The following is an 11455-nucleotide window of genomic DNA, read 5'->3' as shown; positions in this document are numbered from 1 at the left end:
AAACTATTATTTTTGAATTTGTAGTCTTATCGATTTAAATAAGACACAGTCTAAAACCTATACACGAAATAACAAATATTTGAATATTTAATAAGCAAGCAACAAGTTTAAAACATTCGAATTATCCGAATAGTGTCGAAATCGGGATATTATGGTGACATCCACTAATTGAAATTGTATGTAGATACGAGATCTGCGCGCATCCGGAACGTTACGATATTAATATATTATAGTGTATCGAAACAATATTATGTTGCAGACAATGTCATTGAGCTCCATCGTCTTATTAACTGTAGTTTGGTTAGCAATGTCCAAGATATTGACCTGTGAATCGCTCCGCAACAGCGGCAGTCATCGGGGTCGTCATAAATACAAGCGACGACAATTATATTCCGGGGAAAATAACGGCAACGTTCGCTTTCACCAAGATAACTTGCCGTTGCAACATGATCCGTCATTGTTACTGTTGGAGGACGATAACGAATCAGCAACTGCTGACGCTACGTTTGAGTTGGACAAACCACGTGAGTGTATATTTTAAATTTATATTAACTATGCAAAAATGTTTTATTATTATTATTTTTTTATGCGAACCCTGGCAGAGATATTATTTATTTTTTATTTTTAAACATTTTAGATTCTAAGTGGAGGGATGGATACGTAGTGTTTATTATTATTATTATTTATGCGTCTATTATCACGTTTTGAAAATATTAAATAATGCTTCAATCTTAAAGTTTATGGGTGGTTTCTGATAGAAAATTGATTCTAATTTATTCTTTAAAAGGGTCAATCGTAAAAAATTCCCAGGCCTTTCTGGAAAAACTTTTACTAATCAGAAAAAAACTAAAATAAATTACAAAAAAATGGGAATGCTTAGAATCAATTTAATTTAATTTTTTTTTATATTCACAATTGAATATTGTTAAATACTTGAAACTTTAACTCAAACTTTCATCAAATATATTATAAGCGTTTTTTTAGGTATAATGTAATTTAAAAATATTTTGCCCCTTTTTGAGCTTTATGTTCATGTTTTAAATTTTCGACTGTCATAATAAAAAATCTGAGTTTTTCTTGTTATTTTCATGGGTAAAAAACCTTAAAAAGTTATTTGAACATTCTTTTGTTGTTCTTTAGCTTAATTGAAATACATCAATAATGCATATTAGCTATATATATATATATTGTATCCTTTCAAAGTACAATACATAGAAAAGTTTCGAAAATTCTAAAAATTATTTTGTGATTTAAAATTTTTTTCTTAAAACTAGACAATTTAATAAATGATTTTTAATACATTTTTAAACTAAAATAAAATTAATAAAAAGTTAAGCTTAAAGCTGCATTATATTTTTATAAACGTTTAAAGAAAAAAAATTAGATGTATACTTCAAACAATTTTTATTTTAATTAAAAATGTGTTTAATATTTTCGTAGAAATTTGAAAGATAAGTCATTCCATTTATTTCTTAAATTGTAATTTTTTCTACACTTCACCAAAGTTAGTTTCTATTAAAATATCATATTTTTTTACGAAATTATTTTTGTTATTTATCATAGATTGTCACGTTTCTTGGTTAATATAATTTTTACACAAGTAAAATTTTATTATTTAGTATATTTTAATAATTTCAAATTTATTAAAAAATCCTACTATAGGTACTACAGAAGTTATTAATCAATAGGTTTGTTTTAGGTTAGGTAAAATTAATATTTTTAGTAAAAATTAAAAAGGAGTAATTTTATTCATTGTAAGTATCTATAATGGCAATGTATGTATACTATTCAACTACTACTGAAGTTTTTTAAGAAGTTTTTAGATTTTGAGAGAAATTATGAAAATATAAACAAAAGATTGAATAATAAAGTCATACAAATGTTTTGTTGTTTGTTCATTGTTATCATAATATTAGGCTTAGCACTAATGTATGAAATTGCTTAAAATACTTAAGAAATAAATAAAAGGACTAATTTATTGCATAAATTGTATCAAGTTTAAATTTAATTATTAATTATAGTTATAATAAGTATAAAGTATGTACGATTAAATAATTATTTATAGTACTCATACCAATCAATTTCATGAATATTAGATACATAATATGCATACCTCAATTAACAACTAAATTTTTGTTTTTATATTTTTAAGTATTGGTATTTTTAAATTCTAAACGGAGCGATGATTGTATTGATATTATAATGATGTGAGTTTTTTTTTTACATTTTTTGTCTGACACTGCTTTTCAGAGCAGTAAAAATACTTTTATATTAAACTTTAATATCATGTTTGGTTGGAAAGTGAATCTAGTTAATAAGTAAATAATTTCTAGTATCTACCTTTTTTAATAATAGGAAAAAAGGAATTATAGAAATTAAGAACTTTTACGCTAAATTAATTTAAAAAAAAATTTATTTTGTAATTTTTTAAAAACGAATAACTAAAGTAGAAAGTTAAAATTTTCATAAAATGATTATATTAGAGTTTACGTTTTTTTTTTAGTTTTTGTTTTATAAATATCTATATTTTTGCACTTAGTCAAAAAGCTTAAAAATGGATGCAAGATTCCACATAAGTTTGTCTTAAAACAATTAAAAAACATTAAAATTAAACATGCAAAAATTATTATTATAAGTGTACAAAGGTTAGGTTAGGTTAGGTTGTAAAATTATTTTAAAAGTCAGAATTACAAAAAATTAAAACATTATTTACAATAATATATGATATAAACACGTACTAGTATAAATTATTAGTTAATAATTTAATAAAGGCGATTTTCAGAAAAAATTATTCAATCTACCGTATTATTGAAAATGGTAAAAATAAATAACTTAAAAAGCAAAATTAATGTATAATAATATTGACGGCTTTTTCTGATTATATGCAATGATTAATCATTGAATTCAAATTTAACATAATATTATAATATAATAATGGCCTATTCAATTATAAAGAGATAAACTCGTCTCCTACTGTGCAGCAGAATGATTACCTACTTGACCACTTTTATTAGATTGAAATATTTTAATAAAAGATTTGAATACTTAAATAGAAAACATTATTTAGTATTATGACACGTAACTATAATATTGGTTCTCATAGAATCCAAATTATTCCTGTATACATGTATATTTTTGTACATTTCTAGGAATTTTTATTATATTTTTTTTGGTCAACCCTAATTATAAGTTATGTATTTTTTTTAGTAAAAGAAAAATGTTGAAAAATGAAAAAAGTGTTAAGAAAAATAAACTATCAAGTTTTTTTGAGTTAATAGACTTCAGTTTTGTAGAATAAAATAAAATTTACACGGTTCAAAATGTTGATACATTAATAGGTCATCTGAGGCAGATATATTATGTTTAAATTTGGAGTAGTAATAAATTTCAAGTAATAATTTGAAAACGATTCCGATCTGAGCTTGGTTAAATGTTAAAACCATGTTTTATCTACTTAAATATTTCATTGTAGTTTTCTTTGCGTATTGAAATATTGAGCATATCAAACAGTATATCTTCAAGTACCATCTGAAATCGATTTAAACTAATAGATAATTTACTCAAACTTTGGAGCATTTCATTACAAAAATGCGGTGATTAAGAGTAAAAACTTCAACTGATTTCCGTTTACTATTCAGTCATGTATGTTTCAAATGTAAATAATAGCCGTGATCTTTATTATACATAAATATTTTTCTTTTACGATTCTATTGTAATTATTTTCATTAACTTGGTAATATTTATAATATTCTAAGAAATTCATTCAAAACGTCTTTAAAAATTTGTTAATCAAAATATTGATTGATTATATTAGAATTAATGACATGTATTTTATTTTATGTAACTTTTCTTAGTAATTTATTTCAAAAATTTTTCTTAATTAGAATATAGTATTGAATTGAAATTATAGAAGTAATTTTTAAATCTTATGGTAGAATTATTATTCTTTGATCATTGATTATAATATCAATTAGATTAATATTTTTTTAAATTCTTTAACAAATAAATCTAGATTTGCTTCAACGCCTTAATTTTCAATACTTATTTTTGATATTTACTTATTTTATTTTTACTGTTTTGATAAAAATAATTACATAGGTATTTTGATTTTATTACCATTAAGTTCGTTTCTAGCTATAAATATCATATTATCGACACGAAGTTGAACTTATTGATATCTTAGTTGGCTTAATTTTATTGTAAATTAAAATTTTTTTTATTTTTATCTGATATAATAATTCTAAATTTAAATATAACTAACAAATTAGTAATATTTTCTATATTGGATTTTTAAGTTAATTTTTACAATATAACGTATAATTTATTTAAAAACTGTAATTCTCAGACCCACGTCCCTCTTGATAAAACCTTGATCTAATTGATTAAATTTAATTATGTATCTAAAATCTACACATAGTAAGTTGTTCAATATTAATACTTAGTTAAATATATTATTTTGATTGATTGAATCTTAATTTTAAATAAATCTCAATCATTTAAACTATTAAAGATAATTATATGTTCATCAGTATGTATGAATATTCATTTTAAATTATCAAAAATTTTAATCTTAAATTGTTCTTAACTTGTTTTAAAATTAAAATATAAATAAAACAGTCTACACGGAAATCTAGATAATATTTTGTCTTATAATTTGTTAAAAATTAACTACTTATTATATAAAACTAAAGAGAATATGGATTCATATTTCATATGAATGTGTACAATTTGCTGTTCTTATGACTGAAATCACACATGCGAATATGTGAAGTCGATTTCAAATATATCCATAAATATTACCATATGGTTTTTCTATAAATACAACATTAATATAAAATTATTAACGTGATTTATAATAATAAGTTTTGTTATCAAAACATAACTTATGTTCTAACAAATTACACAAATACTGGCTATTATACGTTGAAAAATTATATATTAAATACTACACTAATAGTACTAATAGGTTTATATAGTAGGTATATATGTTATCTATTATATTTAGTGTATACGAACCACAAACACGAACTATAATGAAGTATCTACCATTTAGAATGTTGTTTATAGAGAATTAAACGTCAGTCTAATAAAATTCTTGTTCTATTTAGCTATAACCATTTTTAAATCTCAAAAATAAACATTTTTCAATACATTAGTGAAATTAATCATGTTTTAATAAATCTTAATCTAAAAATGCACGTTAACTAACGGATAGAGTTTAATTTTAAAAATATGTAATATTTACTAAATCATTATTACAAAATTAGGTAGATATTCGGCAGTATATGATAATTTTAACCATAAAAATATTTATTGAGGTGTTTATGTAATTATTCATTAATTATTTCTATTCATTGATATGTATATGTACATATTTTTTGAAAAATAATAAATATATAATGTCTTCTTTTTGGTTACCTACTGTGTTCAATGTATTACCATTTTGTTATTTTCTCAACAACAGATAAAAAAAAGTACCTATACATTTTTGGGGATGTTAAAACATATTTTTAATCAAATAGTATTTTAATGGTAAAAGAAATATTTTGAATAGGTAATAAATAGTTTGCATGATACTTAAATTACAATTTTAATAATACATTAAAGAAAGGAGTAACATCATAAATATTAGATGTAAAAAGACTTTAGAGTGTATAGACACTGTATAGATAGCTTTTATAATACTTACATATTTTTGTTTTTTACATTTTAGGCTCCTGATAATAAAAATAAATGTTTTCCTGTTCAATATTACATAAATGCGATAAAATGTAAACCATAATGCATACGCCTATATACAATACGTATTTTAAAATTGTTTCTAATATTTTGCTCACACTACCGGATTTAAAATTGTTTTATAATAAAAAAAATAATATTAAAAAGTTAAATTAATATAATTCATATTATTAAAATTTTGGATTGGTCAGGAAATGAACATATATATTTTATTTTTATACCTCGCTATTGTTAGATTATTCTTGGAAAAATTGTAGCATTGCTTTAATGCTAATGCAATTTTTATATAAGTGCTTTTATTATTATTTATTTTTTCATTTTTTGTATTATGAAAAAAAGTCGCAACGGCTGCAGTTGACCAGGACGGTTGTTAAAATTACATTTAATTGGACACTTACCCTCTGCGGGAGGGTAATAACCATTTTGGTAAGTTAAAAAAATGACAAACTTTTTGAGTTTTATAAAAGTTCAAATGTAATTTCGGGTGTATATATTATTATTGGGTAACATTCTATTATGCTAATATATTATTCTTAATCATTTTTGACCCGGTATCATATTATACACATTTTAGTAATATTTTTAACATGGAAATATATTTTTCCTTTTATAGAATGGTCATTTAACAAAAAATCCGCTTTATTTATATTTTGTATTATAATTTATAATATTAAAACTAACTATGTGGACATGAGGTTTTATTTTAGAAATTCATTTTTAGTGTATAATACCCTAATATGTGCTCGTAATCTCATAATTGAATATTAATTTTTCTAAAATTTTACAGTTATATTTATTCATTATCTTTATTAACATTGATTATGCAATATAATATAGAATACAGATACTAGATACTATTATATTTATAACGTCTGAAGTTAAAAACCTTGTGAATACTATGAATATCCCTCATAGATTATTCTAAAACATTTCACGAACTTGTAATTTTAGATTTCTCATTTTTTTTTTTTTTTTAAATTATTTATATTTTATGTTTAGAATTATATTAGTTATATTACTCAATCGATAAACCTAAAATAAAATAACATTTAGAATTAATTTAAAAACCTAACATTTAAGTGTTATATCCTTAAGTTTTTAAAAGCATAGACTTTTCCACTGATTTTATTTGATTTAACAGTATTATACATTTGTACATTATCGATATACTGATATTATGAGTACATAATGTGTCATTTACTAATTAATAATAATAAAAAAATAATAATAATAATTTAGCATATTTACTTTGAATCAAATTTAAAATAAATTAAGTTAATTAAATTATGAAAAACTGTTTTTATAAACATTTATTGAACTTTTTATGTTGTTAAATTAAAAAAATTAAATATTATCAATCGGCATCATTATCATGCAGATAGTATTTATGATATTGCCCTAGGTCGGGTAATATCTAATAAGGCACAGGTCGCCAGTCCAATCTTAACGACGCGTCCAAAACATTGCCGATCATATTGTGCGTCGTATTATATTATTATATTATATTAATAACACCTGAGAACATTTATTTTAAAAGTTTGTTATTTCAATATCAATTTAATAACAAATAAGTTATCAATTATTATGTATACAATCCACTGGTATTTTTATTTTTTTATTAAATTAAAAGCTGAGCCAGAACATATGTATTTCATGAAATTATTAAGCACTAAATGTCTATGTTAAATTAAACCAATAAAATATATTTATAAAGTTTTTTTAATATAATAGATATGCAATATAGCTTAATACTAATTTGGTCATATTATCTGAAATCCATTATTGACACGATGATCACTGGTCATTCGTATTTTTATTGTTTATAAATAGCGAATTGTTAGAAAATAGTATTAATAATATTAATAAAATAATAATTTATAATGATCAAAATCTAAAAAAAAAAAAAAAAACAATAACTTACAAAAATGTATTAATTATGTGATTTTTAAAAACTGCAGATACCGTAACTAACTTATAAATACGGTTTCTAATCAGTTGGATCGTATTAAAAAAAAGTGTTCATAACACTATTGACATCTTTAATCCAAGATTATTATTACATATTTATATTAAGTACCAGTATAATATCTAATTTTTTAGTGGCTTGGTGTGGCGCGTTGTCTGCTACCAGTCGCGGAATGCGACTGAGAGTAAGTACGGCCATAGCTACTAGTTCCCGGATGGGTGACCACTCGGGATCATAGTGGTTAAAAACCATACCACACATACACGTGTTTGCTATCAATCGTAACAATCGTAAAAATACAACCTACCGTACCAACCCTTACCCCTTACCATAATTCATAACCCCTACAAACAGCTAATGGTCCTAGTTGCCGGGCTTAAGTTCAATAAATAAAAAAAAAAAATATCTAATTTTATTTTGACATTTTGTTATACATTGATTTCGCGGTTAAAAATAATATATAATTTGGAGATTAATAAGTTCAAAAAATAGGATGAAAAATATATGTTAAAATTTAAAACATATTTCCAAGACTCATTTGTGCGCATCTTCATAATGCAGTAATAGCGTGAACTATTTTACATTTAGACGCATATTTTCACTCCAACCACCCGCTTGTCTAACACATACATTTTTTTTTTATGTAAATAGGTAGTGACATGGCTGCTCACCTTATAAGGAGGGTAGAATGACTCCGACAAATTCTAATTTCATATTTAAAGCTTATTCAATTTATACGCATGTATATATATATATATATATATATATTATATACGAGTATTTTATCTTATTTACGCCAACACTGCAGTTATGATGTGTTGTAGGCACCTACGTCAGAAATGTTATCTACTTACAAACTATAACAATATAATGATTTAATTTTGTATTCTAAGGTTGTAATTTAGGTTGCTATCTTATTAGGTATGTAATAAACATGTATGCTGACGTTTGTAAAAATTAAAACTAAACTATAATGTCATTTGTTTTCATCAAAGGTACTTACATTTATTAAATATAATAACAATTTACGTAAATGTATTTTAATACAAACACATACAGAGCACATTGTAAACATTTAAGTTCAAAACTTGATTATAGATAGTAACAAAAGGTTTTGTTCTTTAATTTGAGAATAAATTGAAACATCTGAACTATTATAATAGACATTTTCAAGAAATTAAACTGCTGTGATCACCGATCGAACAATAAAGGTAATCATTAAAATAACAATATGTACTTATTATTTATTATTATGCATAAAAAAATCCATTAAGTAAGCATTATAATAAGAGTTGTAATTTTCAACAAAATGAAATAATATTAGATACATTTATTGTACTTATTTACTATCCAGTCAAATTGTAGTGTAATTTATAATGGTGTATTATTTACACATTGAAAGGTTTGATATTATTTATTACATCATAATATATTTTGTGTCTGAAACTATAATTTTTTCTTAATATTATTTTAATATTAATAACACAAATTAAATATATATACTTAATGAACTAATTAGTAATAATACACTTCAAGAGCATTCTGGTTGTTTTGAACAAATTTTTATGGTAATATAAAGAAGTATTTTTTGGTCAACATAATAAAATAGTAACAGTTTGCTTTTAATAAAATAAAATTGAAATAATTATTTTCTACACTATTTTACTTATTAAGTTTATAGTATACAAGAATTCTTTGATTTTATTTGAAGGAAAATTTTCTGTTAGGTTATCGACTTCACAACGTGTAAGTATGATGAGGTAATATATCCTTTCAGGGGTGGTAAAAATCTATCGGTCCTACTAGTCTACTGTTTTACCTAAAACATGGAACGTGAACGATTTAAGCTATTTTAAACAAAGAATCAATAAATCAGGAAAAGGATAAAAAATATTTAGTAAAATTAATTATTTATTTCTATCACGTTCGCTCTAAGTATTCTGTAACCAAATTAGAAGTTTACAAATTATTACAAATTATTTTTGATTCAACAATGCTAATTATCTAACAAACAAATGCATTAATTAAATTTAATAAATCAAAGTCGAATGGAAAATACAATTTATAATTATTTGGACACTAGTAGGTTATAGGTAGGTATAGTAGGTTTTGAATACTGACTACATGATATTTAATTAATTCAAAAATGAATATTAGTTTTCAATATTTTATATCACTTTGTTTATTTTCCTATATTTTTATAAGTGTATGGATTTTTACTACCTATATAATGATAATGTATATTGAAATATGCATCCTTTATATTTAAAATAACTACGTTCATAAATTAAATAAATAAATAGTATTATATGATTTTAAATTTATAGTTTTTTTTAGTACCAGTGTATAGACGTTTTTGGGTAGAATAAGTACTTTTAACTGACATATAGCCCCTCTATCGATTGAATATTGGACACAAATAGTATTTTTAGGTGTTAGGAATAAATGTCTAAAAAACATATAGATACGGATAAAGGATAAGTATATTTTTATCTAAGTAAAAGAATAATAATTAGATTCATATATTATACTTAATGCCTGAGTGTAGTGTACTGTATACATCTATACTCATGTATAATAAAGTGTAGTGATAAAATATGTTAACTTATTTTAACGAGTATATGAATATTTCGAAGCTATGTTATATTATACTGATGCGTGTTTTTTTAACATACAAGGGTGGTAATATAGAGTTTAGTAGGCACATGGTATTAACCTAATTATAATTAATATTATTAGATATTTGTTTACTTAAAACAAAAATAGGTACCTGCATGTATACGTTGTATAAGTTAGGTACTGATTAGTTAATTTTGTATATCAACAAGTACTAGACACTTAATACTATTTTCAATATCATTATTAGTGATTTGAAGTATCAATTGGGTTAATCTTCTAATTTTAACAAGTCTAAAGTACATTAATTGTATATTTGTATATGGTATATAAAATACAAATTCCGAAAATGTAAAATAGTCAAACGACGTTAAATCGATCTGGAAAAGTAAATTTATATCCAAAACTATTCACTGGGTAACTTGCATTATTTATCTTGATAAGATAAATAAAAACTAAAAGTTTATCTAAATAACCTAACTCGGTACTTTCAATAAGTAATTATTGTTGTTAACGGTCAATAGTTTTTGATGAATTGCGAATAAGCTTTAGAGAAATTTATTGGGATACTGTTTTGATAAAAATGTGTTATTTTACTGTTATTTGAAAAATAATACTTTTTAACGTATACATTTAAAATGTAGTTCATATGTTTATTTTATTATTTCATAGAAGCAATTATTTAATATACTACCCCTATATTGTAGAATTAATTTTATTTTATATTTTTAAAATATGTATTTAAAAATTTAGTACAATGGGTTTTTTAAATTCTATTCCAACGATATTTTAAAAACTAATGAAAATCTTAACTTGATAATTTTTTTTAAATATTTTAAATTGGTCACTGGATATAACATTATACAAGCCATGTATACTATGCTATAAAGATCCAAATGTTTTTTAAAGTTGGTTTACAAATAAAATAATTTATTATTGTTGTAAAACCTAATTTTTTTTGTTAATTATTCAATAATGTCTTGTTCCGTGATGAGACTAAAGATTAGCGATTTAATGAAAATAGGTATACTCTATAATTTACACAGTCGAATAAAAAAGTTGTTTCACTTCAATATTTTTTTTTTTTTTATTATTATTACTCAATGTCATCATTGAACTATCTACATTCTACAA

This window comes from Melanaphis sacchari, unplaced genomic scaffold (genome assembly GCF_002803265.2).
Source record: "Melanaphis sacchari strain LSU unplaced genomic scaffold, SCAv2.0 Contig513_pilon_pilon, whole genome shotgun sequence".
NCBI lineage: Eukaryota > Metazoa > Arthropoda > Insecta > Hemiptera > Aphididae > Melanaphis > Melanaphis sacchari.
This window is presented reverse-complemented; position numbering follows the sequence as displayed.